This window comes from Otolemur garnettii, unplaced genomic scaffold (genome assembly GCF_000181295.1).
Source record: "Otolemur garnettii isolate 467f Iridium unplaced genomic scaffold, OtoGar3 scaffold00127, whole genome shotgun sequence".
Lineage (NCBI taxonomy): Eukaryota > Metazoa > Chordata > Mammalia > Primates > Galagidae > Otolemur > Otolemur garnettii.
In genome coordinates, this window is record NW_003852522.1 from 477,670 (window position 1) to 496,274 (window position 18,605).

Consider the following 18,605-nt stretch of genomic DNA (forward strand, 5'->3'; position numbering starts at 1 on the left):
CCCATGATTGCATTGATGTACACAGCTATGATTTAATAAAAAAAAATTACAACAACAACAACAAAAAAATAGCCAGGCATTGTGGCAGGCACCTATAGTCCCAGCTACTTGGGAGGCTGAGGCAAGAGAATCATGTAAGCCCAAGACTTTGAGGTTGCTGTGAGCTGTGATGCCACAGCACTCTACTGAGAGCAACATAGTGAGACTCTGTCTCAACAAAATAATAAATAAATAAATGAAATTGCAGCCACCACCATGCCTATGTCTTCCTTCCTTAATTTTCTCCCATGCCACCTGTCACAATCTCATAGCCTGTATCTTTTGTTTGATCTTTTTTTTTTTTGAGACAGAGTCTCACTATGTTATCTTCTATAGAGTACTGTAGTGTCATAGCTCACAGCAACCTCAAACTACTGGGCTCAAATGATCCTCTTGTCTCAGCCTCCCAAGTAGATGGGACTACAGGCATTTGGCTATTTTTAGAGACGGGAGTCTCACTCTTGCTCAGGCTGGTCTCCTGAGTTCAAGCAATCCGCCTATCTCAGCCTCCCAGAGTGCTAGAATTACAAACGTGAGCAACCACGCCCAGCCCTGTCTGAGCTGTCTTTTTTCCTTATTAGAATGTCAGCCTTCAAGAGCACAGACACTTTGTTCATCACTGTGCCCCCTGCACAGAGCACAGTGCCTGGCACGCAGTAAGTGCTCAATAAATGTTTGTCGACTGAATGGTCCTCACCACCCTCCAAAAATCTCAGCTTAAATTAATCCCTTAAATTAATTCACCTTATCCTCCCAGTCCAATTTTGGACCTCTTTTCCTTGCTCTCCACTTGGGTGAATAGTACAGGTGGAACTGGACGCAGCTCAGAAATCACCCTAAGTGGGGAAACAAAGAGCTTCTAGGAAAGCCGGGGACACACACACTCCCTCTGCGGAGCTTGGATAGGTCCATCATCTACTTCCCTGGAGAGTCTCACTCTCCAGGGCTAATTCAATCATGTGCTCTGTGTCTATCTTCTCCATTAGAAAGGGAGTGCCACTGAGAAGGCATCCTGTCCTGTTGGGCTGTGCGGTAGGCCATTCTCACACTACATCTGGCAGATAAGGTTATATTAGTGGTGCTCTGTGTTTGAGGAATAAATGGAAAGGATGAATACATGAACCGAGTGATTAAATGAACAGCAGCGTTATGTATCTTGTGCTGAGTGGGCTCTAGGAAAAGCAGGGCTAGGGGTGCCTGGTGATTCCAGGAACGTATACTCCAGCCTCCTCCAGTCTGCCCTCCAAGGTGTTGCAGAGTGTGGCCTCACGTGTACCTGCAGGACTTAAGCAGCCTGAGGCAGAGCACCCTAGGCTGGGATGGGACCGTTGGCTTGAGGGAAAGGAAAGCTGAGCCCCAGGAACAACGTGGAAACCCAGGACAGTGTGTGCAACACAGATACGGCACAGGGAGGAGGAAGAGGGCACAGGTGAGCTGAGCCAAGTTTAAAGCTGGGGAACCGGACTCGTTAGGCGCACAGAATGTGGGGCCCCCAAGACTCAAAGAGAGAATTTGGGGTACCCCAGGCGTGGGAAACCCTGAGTATGGGGGTTCTCTGGCACGGGTGCATATAAGGTGGCGTTTCCAGGCTCAGGGGTCATGGAATGGGGCGGGGGGTATGCTTGGAGCACAGGGCACCGAGTGGGTCCAGTGGGACGGGATGCACAGAACGTCGGATGTCCGAAGCATGGAGCACGTAAGGGAACCGAGGCGCAAGGTAGAATGCTCGAAGAGAGGAGCGTCCTGGGAGTAGTGTCAGAAGCTTGGGGACTGACTGGAGCAGTGCAGGGCACGCGGTGCGCGCGCGCGCCGGTACGCGTTAGTTCCCGGAGCCCAGCTGCGGGCGCGCCCTCCACTGCGGCTGCGCAGCCGAAGGTCTGTGGGGCGCCAGGGTCTTCTCGTTGCACCTATCCTCTAAGCGCCCTTTCCCTCTCCCTCAGCCCTCTGCCCAGGAGACGCGGATAGTTGGAGGCTGATGAGCCACTCCTGCCAGGGGCCCTCCCATAATCACTTAGAGCTTCTGGAAAGGGGGTCATACCAAGATTTTTCCAAAGTGTGTTACGGGAGGGCCTCTGAAAGAATGCCAGCACTTCCCCTCATATAAATAAAGGCCACTCCTCTGAAGAGTCAGAGTTAGAACCACCACCTGGTTCACCTTAGGCTCCCTCTGCGGGGTAGAGGGATAGTGGGGGGCTGGAGGGTGGGTTGAGGTGGAGCCTTGGAGCCAGAGGTTTCTGGAGGTGTCCAGCTTTCTCTGAACCCCACTAGCTCTGTTCCCCTCTCAGTCCTGCTGGGTTTATAGAAAACTGGTTCCCTGGATTTCGGAGAGGGTGTCTTGGTTGCCCCAGAGGCATGGCACCCACTCCTCAGCACCTCAAAGCTTTCATGGGTCTTAGTGCTGTCAATATCTCAAAGTGGGAAACTGAGGCATGGAGAGTTGGGACTCTCCCTCCTTCATATCCTAGACAGATCCACAGTTAACCAAAGATGGATGGGATCTATTCTGCACCCACCAACCCCCACTGTATGGTCCCTCAGATCCAGCTATCTGGTCACCTCTCAGATTCAGGGCGAAAGCTCTGTTGCTGTGGAATCATGGGTGTGAAGGAAGTAGGAAGGTGACCCACTTCTGGGTCCTGAAGTTTTTTGTTTTGTTTTTTTTTTTAGAGACAGAGTTTCACTTTATCGCCATCAATAGAGTGCCATGGTGTCACAGCCCACAGCAACCTCCAACTCCTGGGCTTAGGTGATTCTCTTGCCCCAGCCTCCTGAGTAGCTGGGACTACAGGCACCAGCCACAATGCCCGGCTATTTTTTTGTTGCAGTTTGGCCGGGGCCAGGTTTGAACCCACCACCCTCAGTATATGGGGCTGGCGCCCTACTCACTGAGCCACAGGCGCCACCCAAGGAGTCCTGACGTTTTTGAGCTAGATTTGGTCTAGGTTGTGGGCTACGAGAATCCCTGACCAGTCCTGAAATGATGGTTGCTCACAGAGGTGGGGCCTGGTCACCCACCCAGTCAGCCTGGAAGTTGGTGACCCTGCCTCTCCCCTAGTTCAACCACCAGGACATGCTTCTGGGAAGGAACTCTTAGAGGCCAAATTCATTGTATTGAAGATATTCAATTCAGGCTTTCTTTGATATTCATTTTTCCCATCCAAGTCTGCCCCAAGTTCTATGTATTTACCACCCTTCTCAATTTCTCACCCCAAGTTCTGTGTATTTACCACCCTTCCCAATTTCTCACCCATTCTGCAAAAAGCTGGTTAGCAGGGCGGTGCCTGTGGCTCACTGAGTAGGTCACCAGCGCTATATACCAAGGGTGTGGGTTCAAACCCGGCCGGGCCAAACTGTAACAGAAAATAGCAGGGTGTTGTGAAGAGTCCCTGTAGTCCCAGCTACTCCAGAGGCTGAGGCAAGAGACTTGCCTATGCCTAAGAGCCAGAGGTTGCTGTGAGCTGTGACACCAAGGTACTCTACTGAGGGTGATAAAGTGAAACTCTGTCTAAAAAAAAAAAAAAAAAAAAAAGGCTGGTTAGTAGTGCATTCTCTTTCTCTCAACACAGAGGGGGTGCAGTTTTTCCCTCCCCTTCCTCTAAAATCCAGATCAGAATTTGTCTGCCCTGAGATTTGCTGAGATTCAGCCTGACTTTGAACTTTGCTTGAGCTGGCTGCTTTTAACATCTAGGCCTTTCTTGGATGGGCTCCTTTCCCTAAGGATCCAAATCCAGGTTTTGCTCCTCCCCTAGCACTCAGTATTAGAGTTGTCTCAAGGTTTCATAAAATGGAGCCAGAAGCCCAGCTTCCAGGTCTGGTCTCCCGAGATCCTGACCAGATCTTATCTCTCAGGGCCTTCCCCTTATCTCCCTCCTCCAGAATTCTGCCCCCACCATCCATTTACCCCCCTCACTGAGTTGTCTATTCTGCAGAAGTGCCTGTTTTTGGCCTGAGGCCCGGTTTTGTAGCCCCCACAGTGGGTCTTGGCAGTCATAGCTCTGGTTGCAGAGTTCCAAGCCAGGTCAGATAGTTTTCCCCACCCCAGAGAGGAGACATAGGGCTCCTTCTGCCTCAAAACCTGTCCCTCGTCTCACTGGGCCAGATGCCTGGAAACCCAAGTCTGTTCTTTGCCCTATTTCTTAGAGGCCACCAGCTGCAGTGCATGCTAGAGGGTGAAAATCTGTGCCGGGTTTTTGCTTTTGCCAAGAACATATATTCAATTTTTCTCGCGTGACCCTCCCCCCCATACCCTAAAAAGAAGTCCTTTGAGGCATTTATAGATACTAACCTCCCCCCTATCCGTCCCTTCCGCCTCTGCTGCCCGGTTAGCTCCAAACCTGTCCGGTTGCCCTGGGATCTTATGCTGGGTTCTCATCCCTTCCCCTGAGCTCCAGTCCTGGCTTTGTGTCCCTCTTGCGCCTTTTATTGTAGGTCTGGTCTCCCAGGGTAGCGGCCACCTCACATTCCCTTCTCATGGCTCCTAGATCCAGAAACCGCTTTTACTTGCCTGCTCCGGTGCAGCCAGCGCGCCGAATCCTTTGGTACCCAGTCCAGCCCTCTTTTTGCCCCTCCCCCTTGCGCGTCGCTGCCACAATGATGCGAGCAGCCTGTACTCCCTTACTCCCAGAGCCATCAGCGAGCCCAGGTCCTGGGAACTCTAGGCCGGGTCTTACTTGTTTCCACTGCATTAGGCCTGACGCACTACTCCGTCTCCTGAGGAGGAATCCGGCCCGAAATTTGCGTGCCCTGAGTGCATTTTGCCAAGTCGCAGCTGCCCCCACCCCGTTCCTCCCATCTCTGTCAAATCCAACCCGGGTTTTGCATAACCCTCCCAGATCCTGCCCCCCACCCCCACCCCGCATTTCTCCCCTCACCAGGCTCGGAGCCTTTCCTTTACTTCACTGCTAGAAAATCCGCTCCGAGTCTTCCTTGTGCCTGTCACCCCCCCCCCCCCCCCAATCACTCTCCGATCTAACGCAAGGATCCAGCACGTCTACTTCCCTCTCTTGGCTTTTCCAGGCCGGGGTGAAAAGAGGCGAAGAGAAGCAAACTCCAGCTCGGATTTTTGGGCCAACTCCCGGTGCGCCCAGGCAGGTTGCGGCGGCCAGTCCCGGGCGGTAAATCCAGGCCAGGTTTTGCGCGCGCCCGCCGCCCCCCTCCCGGAGAGAGTGCGACGGAGAGCTGGGCGAGCAGGCGGCTTGTCATTGCTGGTGCCCGGCGCCGGCTAGGTCCGCGGTCCTGCGGTGCCTACGGGCCCGGCCCGGCGCCCCCCTTCGGTCGCACCGGGGGCGCTACGCCGCGGCACCCGCCTTCAGCCGCGCCCCCCCCCAGCCAGTTCCGCGTCGCCCTCCCCCTACCCGTGCCCCCTGCGGCCATTGCGGGGAGCCCGAACCGTCGGCGCGGGAGCTGTCGGCGCTGCGGCGCCCCCGCCCCGCTGTCTGCCTAGGAGGCCCCGGCGGATGGGGGCAGGCAAGCCCCGAAGCAGTGCCGCGGGGCGGCGGGGGCCTGCAGGAGCATCTTGGCTGCCCCGTTAGCTCCTCGGCCATCTCCGCCGTCGGCGGGAGGTGGGAAGTCGCCTGGGCGCACACGTGCCTCCTCCGTCGAGGCCGCGGAGCTGCGGGGGAGATGCGGACCGCTGCCGGCGCCGCCTCGGGGCGCTCCGCCTCGCCCCTGCCTCCGGAGCTCTGACGCCGCCCCCGCCCCGCCGCCTACGGTGCCTCCCTGCCCGGGAGGGGCGCAGACCCGCTCGCCCCCAGCCCCGAGCCTCTGCCGCCGCGAGGGGGCCGCCTTTGGAGCTGTGCAGTCCTTCTTTTTTAAATTTTATTTATTTATTTTTTAATTTTTGGTCGGTGGCGGTGGTGCTGGGCCAAGGGATAGAAGGGACACGGAGGCCGCCCTCGCCCGGCCACCCCCCACCCGCTTTCCCCCTGCCCGGGCTCCGGGAGATGTGCCGGGCGGGGGGCACGGGTTCGTGGAGCCACAGGAGGGACACGCAGGGCCGACCCCAGAACTGCGCTGGACAGGTGAGTGTCTGCGGACTCAGGGCTAGGGGGACGCCGCACCTGAGCCAGGTGTGTGCGGGGAGGGGGGTGGTGGGAAGGATGGGAGCCAGGGCCTGTCTTGGCCTCGAGGGGGAGGGGATGCTGGAGCCGCAGGTCACCTCACCTGAGCGGGAGGGGCTTCCCGCACCCCACCCCCACCGGCTAGGGGGCCGGGAGGGGCAGCCCTCACTGAATGCTCTGGGTGCGGGGGTGCGGATGGGTGGCCGCAGGGTGCCTGGCGGGGGGAGGGGACCGCGAGTGTGCCCGCGCGTGGCTGCGTGTGCCCGCGCGCGCGCCAGCCTTTGTGGGGAAGCGGCGCGGCGGTGCCTGCGTGTCCCCGGTGCGTGTGCGCGCGGGTGCTTGGCGCCCTGTTTGTGTAGGTGTCTGGGTGTGAGCGGAGACGGTGCGTGTGCGCGCTGCGCGCGGGCCCAGGGCCCCGAAGGAGAGGTGTTGGGGGCTGGCACCACAGGATGTTGGGCTGGGGGTTGTTTTTCTCCAGGAGGCAGTGGCGCAGGGGATGGGGAGGGGTCTGTGGTGTCCAGCCGGCTGCAATCCGGGGGGTGCCGCTGTCAGGAGGGGGTGCAGCGAGGCAGCATCTTTTCGTGGTACCAAGTTCGGCATGGAAGGCTGTCAGGTTTGATCCACCGGGATTATTCGTGCTTTGAGGACGAACCCCCCACCCCCTCCCCAGGTGGGCATTGGATAGAGCTGGAGCGGGGGAGGGTGAAATTCAGTTGTTATCCTCCCACCTGAAGGGCCTGGGACTCAAGGCCAGGCCCGAAGAGGAGGGTGCCTCGCCATGGAAAGAAAATGACCTCCCACGCTCGGGCCAGTGAACCCCCATCCCCACCTCCGCCGCCCCCATCTGAAGACAGTGCCCTGCCTGCAAACAGCCTCTATGTGTATGCCTGTCCCTACACTTCCAGTCTAGGTCAGCTCACTGCGCCTCACTGTACCTACCTGGTGCCCTAACCCCAGCTCCTCTGCCCCCCAGCTGTGGCAGCTGTGTGGGTGTCCCTCCATCCCAGTTTGAGGCAGGACCCCTTTTCCTCCCAGCTTATACAAGACTGGGAGCCGGAGTCTGTCTTCCCACATCCCAACATGTGGTGTGCCTGGGGGAGTGGGGGAGGGGTTCAAAATGGCTGCCAAGATGGCTGGCCGCCTCCTCTCCCTCTCTCTCTCTCTCTCTCTCTTTGCCCCCCTCCTTCTCCTTTCCCCTCTCCCTCCTCCTCCCCATCTCCCTCTCCTTCTCTCTCTCCTTCTTCCTTTTTCCACTTCTGTTTCTGTCTCTCTTTCACTGTGGAGAGGAGGTTGGACAGTGTGGGGACAGGTGAGGGGAATACCACAGAGTGGATGTCTCTTCTGGGCCTCTTGACCTCCATGCTGTTTAGAGAGAGGCCTCTGGTTTCTACACCTCTTCCCAGCACCCTGAGGGCCAACATGAGTTTGTAACCTCCGGGGGCCCCAGGACGGGCCCCAGCCCCTTTGGCTAAGAGCTTCCTGCTTTCCACCTGTTCCCTCAAGCCTGGCACTCTCAATCAATCACTGGGGTGTCAGGATACCCCCACAGAGGGTCCACACCTCTTGTCTTCTTCATCTGTCCTGAGTCCAGGGGATTGTGTGGGTCCAGGTCAGACCCCAGCTTTGGGGGGCAGGTGACTTCTCCTTCCTCCCTGTGCCTCTTCTACAAATGCTGAATTTATTACTTAAAAGTAGGATGAAAACAGGGAGACTAAGAGAAGGAATACAACCTTCATTATCATATCGAGAAAATTATCCATGATTTTCCTAACTAGCAATTTGCCTGCCATGCCGTTCAGAACTGACTTGCCCATTAATTACAGAGATGAAAAATCATCTGGAAAGAGGAAAAGGGAACTAATTTTGTGGCTGGCAGCCATCGCACCCATTCATGGAGCCACATATGTGTGTGCTTGGGCTCATATGTCGTTGCTGACCCCCCCAACTGGTATTGCTACTGTCTCCCTCCTGCCTGCCCCCTTGGTGACACCCCTCAGGACGTGACTTGGCCCACCCATGTGCCTGTAGCTTCTGTCCTGGGATAACCATCTATACCCTCCATCCTTTCACAGAGTGCCTGCCTCAACTCCCACTTGCGGAGGGCTTACATACACCATAATTGCCTACAGTGGAGCCTATTCCTGGTTGTGGAGCCAACATTTAGGGTTGGGGGAAGGTGGGGAGCTGGGGACCAGCATACCTGGGCAGCAGCCTAAAGGAAGGCAGTAGAAGGGGCCCAGCTTCTATTCCCCACCTTCCCAGAAGAGTCCCTTCTCCTGGGGGCTCAGGAAGACCTTGTGGGCACACTGGCAGGGACCGATGGCTGCCTTGGCTGAATGGGAATCTGTTTTGCATCAACGGTCTGGGCTCCTGGCCCTTGACATCTCCACCTGGGGTGTGGGATGGCATGCTCCCTGCGTCTCTGGCATCCATGTCTTCTCTGCCCCACCAGGCTGGCGGCAGAGCATGTGGCATGGCACTTTTGGCCCCAGCAGGTATCTTGGTGGGGGGGCAATAAGTGAGAATCAGGAAGAGTAGAGGCAGCTCCCCATCCCTGTGCAGTGGCGGCAGGGAGCTGGAGCTTCATCTCTGCCCCCGCCTATCTCCCAAACCAGACGTGTGGCCAAGGACACACAAGGCTCTGGTTTCTATGTGGGCTCTTCTCATGGATCAGATTTCCAGACACCAGACACTTCCCCTCCTCCAGCTCTGACATGGGCAGTGAGAGGAGGGGCTCAAGATGCAGGGAACCCCAGTGACCCTGGAGGTGCCTGGGCAAGGTAGCATCTCTCCCAGACTGGGTTGGAGCAAAGTGCTTGCTATTGGATGCCTTGATGAAAGAGGAAAGTGGGGTCCCAGGTGGGGTAGGAAGCTAAGTATTGACAGGGGAGGTGGTCCTGCTGCCTCTGGAATCTAGGATCTAGTCTTCTGTCAGCTGTCTGTCTGTACCTATGCGTATGTGTTTTCTATGTGCGTGGCTTGGATGGTAATCTGGCCAAGTATGTGTGTGGCCACGTGTGTGGCACAAGAGGCTTATCTTTTGGCCTCTTATGTGGTGGTGTTTGAGTTTTGCAGAGGGGGCGCTGTGTGTGTGTGTGTGTGTGTGTGTGTGTGTGTGTGTTGGAGGAGAGTTCCATGAAGGAGCAGCTGTCTGTGTGCACAAATGGACCTGTCTGCATCTTGTGTGCACCTGTAGGCATGTGCTCAGGTGTTTGTTCTCGGGCTCCTCAGAGCAAGGCTGGATGTACTTTTTCATGCAACTTACATACATTTTCCTTGTGATTCGTGTTCCAGGCACGTTGCTGGGGACACTGGGAGGGGATAGTGGCCATGTCCTGACCTTGTGGAGCTCACACTGTGATTTCAGTCAGGAGGCTCCTATCAAAGGAGTTGAGGAAAAGGCATGTGTCTCCCCTCTGGAGTAGACAGGTCCCCGGGGATGGTGACCCCAGATTCTGAACAGAGCAGCCTCCAGCACTCCACACCCTGGCACAACCTCAGTCCCAGGCTTGGATATCCTGGTATCTGCCTCTGTACCTCTTTCCTTCTCATCCCTTTCCTCCTCAATGCTCCTCCAACATGCTAAGCAAGAGCTAACCCTAGGACCTTTGCACTGCCTGTTCCTTCCACCTGGAAGCTTCCCTTAGATATCTGGGAGGCTTTTAATCTCTCACCCCCTCAGATATCATCTCCCCTGTAATCTTTTACCCCATGCTCCCTGTTTAAAATCTCAGTTTTCTGCACTCCTCTCAGCTTTCCATAGAACTGATAGCTTTTTACATGCTCTGTAATTTCCTGATGTTTTGTGCCTGTTTGTTTACTGTCTCCCCTATCAGAATCCTAGAGTATGAAGATATTGGTACTTGACTTTGCTTTTGGATGTCAGGCGCCTGGAATCATACCTGGCCCACAGTATGTGTTCAAGAAATCTTACCTGAATGAATGAGTGGTGGCTCCTCCAAAGAGCTAGAGATCCTCCCCACCCCACTGTGTGACTCCCCTTTACCCCAGCCCCTACCCTGCACCTGTCCCAGAGCCTACACCTATGCAGACTTAGAGGTGGCTTCATGGCGCTGAAGTGTGTGAGGTTATCCTCCTGAGCTTGTGGTTAGATCCTGAAGGAGGAACATGGAGATCCCGTGTCCTTGCTAGGGGGGTGGGGGTAGGAGCCCCTGAGGTCAAAGCCTCACCTGCCCCTCCCCTCTTTCTCATCCCTAGTCTATCATGGGATGAAACCTTTCTAGTTTAGGTCTGCCCTGATATTCTAGGGAATTAACCAAACAGAAGCCCCCTTCCCCTGCCACTTTCCCTACTTCCCATTCCAAAATTTGGAGAAAGATATTCAATAAATAGATGCTGAAGCTAAAAATACCCTGCCAGGCACCAATGGACAGATCAGGAGGCTAGGTGCATTCTCTTTTCTGTCCCGGTGATGCCAGGAGGAGAGGGACCCAGGGTTAGCTCTCCAGGATAAGATTTTCTGGCCATGGCTCTCCTGACTTTAGGACCTTGTCATTCTCTGTAGGGGGCTGTCCTATGCCTATATGGGTTGCTTAGGAACAGCCCTGGCCTCCACCTACTAAATGCCAGTAACATCCTGCCCCCTCCATCACCTCAAAATATCTCCAGGCATTACTGAATGTCCTAGGATGGGACCTGGCATGGTCCTGGATTGAGAGCTATGGCTCTAAAGTAGAGGCCAGCAAACTCTTCCACAAAGAGCCAGATGGTAAAACTTGTGAGTTTCATGGCCTGCTGTGAGGTCCCTTGCAGGTTCTTTTTTCCCTTTTTCTCAGCCCTTTAAAAATGGAAAAACCATTGCTGGCCAGGCAAGGTGGCACATGCCTATAATCTCAACACTCTGGGAGGCCAAGGCTAGTGGATTGCCTGAGCTCATGGGTTTGAGACCAGTTCAAGCCAGAGTGAGACCCGTCTCTAAGAAAATAGCCAGGCATTGTGGCTGGTGCCTGTAGACCCAGCTACTTGGGAGGCTGAGGAGTGAATCGCTTGAGCCCTGGAGTTTGATGTTGCTGTGAGCTATGACACCATGGCGCCCTGCTGGAGGCAACAAAGTGAGACTCTTTCAAAAAAAAACAAAAAAAACAAAAAACTATGCTCAGTAGCTGTAGGATACCAAGCCATAAGTGGTAGCACCCTACCCTAGAGCATCCCCCAATGGCCACTGGTGGCAAAGTTTGGGACATCCTATAATTTCACATTCTTCAGCAGAGGGGCAGCCCCATTTGGGGAGCAGTTGTGTACTTAATTAAGTATGTGAGTCCTTGCACCTCCCCATTCTCACCTCCACCTACTCTTCCCCCCACCAGCTCACACCCCATGGTCACTCTGAATCCAGCCCCCATTCCTCAATCAAGAAGTCACAGCCCAGCCCCAGGACCTTTGTATGGGCAGTGATCCCTGCTTAGAAAGATATTCATTCCTTTTCCCTGGAAATCTTCAGGTTCTCCCTCACATTCATAGGGAGTGTCATCTTCCCCAGGCAAGAAGGCCTTCCCTGATCACCCTGTTTAAAACTGCAATCACCTCCCCACACACTCAGCATAGATCATGAATACATTTATGCATTTGTAGGGTACAATGTGTTGATTTTTTTTATACAGTCTGATATGCTTACATCAAACCAGTCAACATAGCTTTCGCCTCATTTACTTGATTATTGTGTTAAGACATTTATGTTCTACACTTGACAGATTTGACATGTACTCTTGCAATATGCTCCATAGGTGTGGTCCTGCCTTTTACTCTCCCTCTGTCAATCCCTCCCTTCCCACTCCATTTCTCTTCTTCATCCTGGGCTTTAGTTGTGTTCTATCTTTCATAAGAAAGTGTGAATAAATATAAGTTGGTTTCATAGAAGTACTGAGTACACTGGATACTTTTTCCTCCATTCTTGAGATACTTTACTCAGGGGAATATGTTCCAGGTCCCTCCATGTAAACATAAAAGAGGTAAAGTCTCTTTTTTAAGGCTGCATAGTATTCCATGATATACATATACCATAATTTATTAATCCATTATGGGTCAGTGGGCACTTGAGCTTCTTACGTGACTTGGCTATTAAGAATTGAGCTGCAGTGAATAATCTGGTGCAAATATCTTTTTTGCAAAGTGATTTTTGGTCTTTTGGATATACTCCTAGTCATACTCTCTCCTTTAGGTACATTTTCCACCATAGCACTTGTGGCCAGATGGGGACTTAGTTAACTACCCACTAAGTGGATGATCTGGGCTTGCTTTTTATTTTTTATTTTTGGTGGCCCTGGCTGTGGCATCATAGCTCAACAGCCACCTCAAAACCCTGGGCTCAAGTGATCCTCTCATCTCAGCCTTCTATCCAGGCACCTGCTACAGTGCCCGGCTAGTTTTTGCTCAGGCTGATCTCAAACTCCTGAGCTCAAGCAATCCACTGCCTTGGCCTCTGAGCCTGCCACAGTCTGTTCTTTTGATTTGTTTCATCTTCCTTCATAAACAAATGAACAAGTACCCACTCCTTGCCTCAGGCTGGCCATGAAATGAAAGCCAGGCCCACCCAGGATGGGACTTTGTCCTTGAGGCCTAGCCAGTGGGAAAGACAGACATTTAATAGCTAAGTCCAAGTCCAAGCAGGGGAGCAGAACATGGAGAACCAGTGTGCTGTGAGAGTGGATATGAAAAATACCGACACAGTTCTGTGGGGGTGGGGGGGCAAAGATTTTGTGAGGAAGAGAGGAATAGAGACCAGGAACAGAGGCCCTGGAACTCTGTGTGTGCGTGTAAGAGAGGGGTGGGGGAAAGAATAGGCACTGTGGGAGGTACCTGGACAGAGAAGATGATGGAAAGGTAGCAGGAGACCATGTTAAGGCATTAGAGGCAATAGGGAGCCATAGAAGATTGTAGGCAAGGAGGAATGCAATGAGGCTTTCATTTTGCAGATTATTCTGGTTTTAGGGTAGAGATCAGATGGGAGAAACCCAGGAGAAGGCATCTAAGAGAAAGGAATGCTTTGAACAGCCTCCACACCCCCACACCCCCACCCCACCCCCCGCTGTAGTCTAGCACTGCTTGGCAGCCAGGGTGACCTTTTAAAGCATCTTCATTGAACATTTATATATCAACTTCCTACTTGCACCAGGTGCTGTGCTGGGCCTTGGGGATCTGGCCACAGACAATACCTAGTATGCAAACCCCACCATGTAGAGCCAAAGCCTAGTGGGAGAGAGTTAATAAGCAGATAAGTAAAATGTGTGCCGTGCTGGTAGGAATTCTATGGAGAAGTAAAGCCAGGACAGGGTAGAGGAGTGCTGGGGCTAGCAGGACCTTCCTGAGCAGGTGACATTGGAGTAAATACCAAAAGGAGATGTGGGAGGAAATGGGAGGGTTCCTAAAGTAGGACTGGGCCTAGGTTTTGGCTTTTGCTATGAGCTAGTTGAGAGCTATGGAGTGTTGTGGGTAGAGGAGGGCAATGACCTACACAGGTGCTCACAGGCACCCTCTGCTGGCTACGGAGGAATAGCCTGCAGAGGGAGGATTGTCCAGGAAGGTGGTAGGGCTGGATCAGAGAGGAGGCCCAGGAAAGGTGGTAGAGAACAGATTGGATGTAGTGCGAGAGGAGAAGAGGGATCTAGGCTGATTGTGTGGTCCTAGAATGTCTGGGGTGGCTAGGTTGCTATCTCCTAAGATTGGGAGGGGGAATGAAGATGCAGGGATGGGGAAATGGGCTCAGAGAGACCAACAAACCTGTATGAAGCCACACAGCAAATTCAGACCCAAGAGCTTTGACTCTCAGCTGCTACTTCCCCAGGGACACATGTGGATGCCCAAAGGCTTCCTGGAGGAGGTGGGTGACAGGTGGCTGGGTTTGAGGAACGGGAGGATGCAGGAGGTACAGCCAGAGGTCTGTGTCTGGAGGGCCTGGCCACTGCCAGAAAGGGGCAAGGCTGTGAGGGGCTCAGAACTCCTCTACCCTACCCCCTCCAGGCACTTAGACTCCCACCCACTTGAGCACAGAGGGTTGCCATGGTAACCACAGGCTAGGGCAGACTAGAGGCACCCCCTCCTTCTCTGGAGTCAGCGTTTCCTCCTGTTACCCTCCCCAGGGCACCCGAGGGCAGAATCTGAGCCTCAGTGGCCCACCCTGCTGTGCCCACCCTTGACTTGAGGTGAACTTGGGGCTCAGACCCAAACAGAGGTGGGTGGGTGGTTGGCAGGGGTGGTCAACTATGTGACCCACAAGTAGACAAGCCTGGGGTCAAGTGTCCATCAGTTCCCACATGTGAAATGGGGCCACCTGAGACAACTGAGATACAAGATGGGGACAGACATGGTGTGGACTCACCTGGTCTGGTAGGTACAGAACCTCTAGGCATGTGTAGCTCTGAGGACATATAGTCACTCCAGTGCAGCAGAGGCCTAGGAAGGGAGCCTTTTTGGTTCCCAGCGTCTCCCCAGATCACCAGGCCTCTTTGGGTTCAAGGCTCACTTAACAGTGGCATTCACCAGGGTATGTCTCTCCAGCTATGGGGCCTCTCTTTCCTCCTGTAAAATGTGGGTACAAGTGCCCCCCTTACTAGACTGTTATGAGGATTAAATGAGCTGCACATGGAAGGTGTTCCAAATGGGACATGGAAGTGTCAGTCTCTGTCCCTTGTGTCTTGGGCGGTCCTTACTGGAGAGTCTGGCAAGACCCCCATCCCCATCCTGGTCATTTGATGTTCTATGTGAATGGTGTCCACAAAGTTGTTCTCTACTTCACCTCTCGCTCGCTCCCTAAGTGTTCTGACCCCCATATAGGTTAGGGCTGCCGTAACAAAGCGCTACAGACTGGGTGGCTTTAGCCAACAGAAGTTTACTGTCTCACAGCTCGGGAGGTTGCAAGTCCAAAATTAAGGTGTTAGCAAGGTTGATTTCTTTCTAAGGGGATTTGGTGGGAATCTTTACTAGGCCTCCCTCCTAGTTTCTGGTGGTTACTGGCAATTCCTTGGCTTCTGCAAGCACCACTCCCATTTCTGCATTCATGACACATGGCCTTCTTGTGTGCATGCCTATCCGTACCCAGATTTCCTCTTTCTACAAGGGTTCCAGTCATATTAGATTAAGACCCATGCTAATGACTTCATTTTAAATTATATGTATAAAGACTCCAAATGTGGCCATATTCAGTGGTATCAGGAGTTAGGACTTCAACATATTTGGCAGGGGGGTGGATACACATTAATCCATAACAGCTCCCAGTTCACCACCAAAGTCACAGGGATGGTCAGGCCTGGGTCTCCCACCTATCAAGTGGGACTGGTCCCCTCTGGGGATGGACAGAGCTTCTGAGATGAGCTTCAAGGTCCTGGGGAATTCCATATGCACCCCTCAGGCAATGGTTCCCAGCCTGTGCAGCTCAGATGTAGCCAGCGCCAATTCAAAGGACAGATACCTATTTCCAGCTGTCTTCACCATCATCCTTTTTTTTTGCGACAGAATCTCACTTTGTCACCCTTGGTAGAGTACTGTGGCATCACAGATCACAGCAACCTCAAACTCTTGGGCTTAGGCAATTCTCTTGCCTCAGCCTCCCGAGTAGCTGGGACTACAGGCGCCCGCCACAATGCCCAGCTATTTTTTGGTTGCAGTTGTCATTGTTGTTTGGCAGGCCAGCTCTGGTGCATGTGGCTTACACCCTAGCTGCTGAGCTACAGGCGGGGAGCCACATCCTTTTTTGGTTTTTTTTTTGTTTTTTTGAGACAAAGTCACACTTTGTTGCCCTTGGTAGAATGCCATGGCATCATAGCTCATAGCAACCTGAAACTGCTGGGCTCAAGAGATCCTCTTGCCTCAGACTCCCAAGTAGCTGGGATTACAGGCATCTGCAACAACACACAGCTAGTTTTTCTATTTTTTGTAGAGACAGGGTCTTGCTCTTGCTCATGCTGGTCTCCAACTCCTGCGCTCAGGTGATCCACCTGCCTCAGCCTCCCAGAGTGCACGAGCCACCGTGCGCAACCATTCATCATCATCTTTAATCACTACCCCTGTGTTCATTCAGTAAATATTTGCTTGGGGACATACTCTGTGTTCTAAGGACCAAGAGAACAGTCAGGGAAACCAAGTCCCTCCCTCATGAGTTTCCATTCTCCTGGGCTAGGGGACTGAAAGGAAATCCACAAGTAGGCAAGGAAAGTTACAGAGTAGTGATGTGATTGATGGGGTTTTAGACTGATTTTGTGCCTCCTCCCCAAATTCATATATTGAAGCAATAATTCCCAATGTATTTGGAGATAGGGTCGTTAGGGAGGTAATTAAGGTTAAATGAGATCAAAAGCATGAGACCCTGCTGTGAGAGGACTGCCTTATAAGAAGGGAAAGAGAGACCCCAGTCTCTGTGTGTGTGTGTGTGTATGTGTGTGTGTGTGTGTGGAAGAGAGTCTGTGAGGGCACAGAGAGAAGGCGGCCGTCTACAAACCAGGAAGAGAGCCCTCAACAGAAGCTGAATTTGTCGGCTCCTTAGTCTTGGATCTGGCCTCCAGAACTATTAGAAAGTAAATTTCTGCTATTTAAGCCACCCAGTCTGTGGTACTTTGTCACAGCAGCCCAAGCTGACTAATGCAGATGGTGACCATGGTAACAAGGGACGCTTTTTCCTTGCTAAGTTCCAGGTCCAGCCCTATTTGCTGTGTATGAATCTGTCCTTTTGCACAGCTTTTATACCCTCTAAGGCAGGCGTCATCAAACTATAGCTCGTGGGCCACACGTGGCCCGCCAGGACATTTATCCGGCTCGCCCGGTGTTTTTGCCGCTGCTGCCTGTCCTGCTTAGCAGCCAACTTATCCTGGGGCCTGCAGTCCGGCCTTCCAATGGTCTGTGGGACAGTGAACTGGCCCCCTGTTTTAAAAGTTTGAGGACCCCTGCTCTAAAGTGTAAAAACAGACACAAGAGATTACAGGATGACAGGGGCTGCAGAGGCAGGTGTGGACTACAGGCAGCTATGATACAAGATGGCCAAGGCCGGTGTCTGGGTTTCCTCTGATTAGGGCACTTCTTAGCCTAAGGGACATGGGGTTTGGGACACTGGCTGGGGCTGTGAGGTGGGCACCCAAGTAGCTGTAGGAGACCAAGCAAAAGTGTTCAAGGGGTTAAAGCAGGGGCACATGTGTCAAGATCATCTTTAAAAGGACCCCTCTGGAGGCTGGGTGCAGTGGCTCATGCCTATAATCCTAGCACAATGGGAGGCCCAGTTCCCTGAGCTCAGGAGTTTGAGACCAGCCTGAGTAAGGGCAAGACCCCATCTCTACTAAAAATAGAAAAACTAGCCAGGCATTGTGGCAGGTACCTATAGTCCAAGCTACTTGGGAGGCTGAGATAAGAGGATTGAGCCAGCCCAAGAGTTTGAGGTTACTGTGAGCTATGATGCCATGACACTCTCTACCCAGGGTAACAGAGTGAGACTCTATCTCAAAAAAAAAAAAAAAAGGACCCGTCTGGAGGACATTATGAAGTAAGCCAGACAGAGAATGATAAATATCGCACGATCTCACTTAATGTGTACAATTAAAGAAAAAGAAAGTTGAACTCAAAAGCAGAGAGTAAAGTAGAATAGTGGTTATGGGCTTGGGGTAGGGGGAAGAGGGGATGTGGGTTGAGGGATACAAGCTTTCAGCATGGTGACTATAGCTAATTACGTGGTACATACTTGAAATTTGCTGAGAGAATAGACTCAAGTATTCTCACCACCACCACAACAAAAAAAAAAATCTGGTAACTAGGAAGTGATGGATATGTTGTTGGTTATCTTGATTGTGCTAATTATTTCTCAGCATACATAGATATCAACACATGTTGTGCACCTTAAATATATAGAATTTTTGTCAATTATACCTCAGTAAACCTGGAGAGAAAATAAAAGACCCCTGTGTGGAAACAACTCCAAGTATTCATCAATGGGTGGGTGGATAAACAACATGTGGTCTATCTATATGATAGAATATTATGCAGCCATGAAAAGAACAAGGCTCTGATCCATGCTGCAGAGTGAATGAACCTCAAACATATGACGGTTCTTTTTGAGAAATGCTAGACACAAAGGCCCCTCTGTTTATTTGAAATGTCTAGAATAGATAAGTTTGTAGAGTCAGAAAGTAGATTCAAGGTTACCAGGGGCTAGAGGAGAGGAAAGGGGAGTTATTGTTTAATATTTGAGATGAGAAAAAAAAAAATTTTGGAAACAGGTAGTGGTGACAGTGACTTAACATTGAGAATATAATTAGTGCTGCTGAATTGTAGTTCACTTACTGGTTAAAGTGACCAAGTAATTAATGCCACTGAATTGTACACTGAGAAATTTTTGTTGTTGTTGTTGTTGTTGTTGTTGTTATTTGAGACAGAATCTTCTTCTGTGCCCTGGGTAGAGTACCATAGCATCATAGCTCATAGTGACCCCAAACTCCTGGGCTCAAACAATCTTCTTGCCTCAGCCTCCTGAGTAGCTGGGACTACAGGCACCTGCCACAATGTCCAGCTAGT

General features: G+C 52.4%; 1 protein-coding gene across 1 annotated transcript in view; it reads left to right on the top strand.

Annotated features, from left to right (window-relative positions):
* Positions 1 to 5,893: 5,893 nt before the first annotated feature.
* The window catches only part of ADGRL1 (adhesion G protein-coupled receptor L1), a 47,059-nt gene continuing 34,347 nt past the window's right edge, over positions 5,894 to 18,605 (top strand). The window contains exon 1 of the mRNA XM_023518063.1: positions 5,894 to 6,059. The gene's annotated coding sequence lies outside the window, so the exon portion shown is untranslated. The remainder of the gene's footprint in view (positions 6,060 to 18,605) is intronic.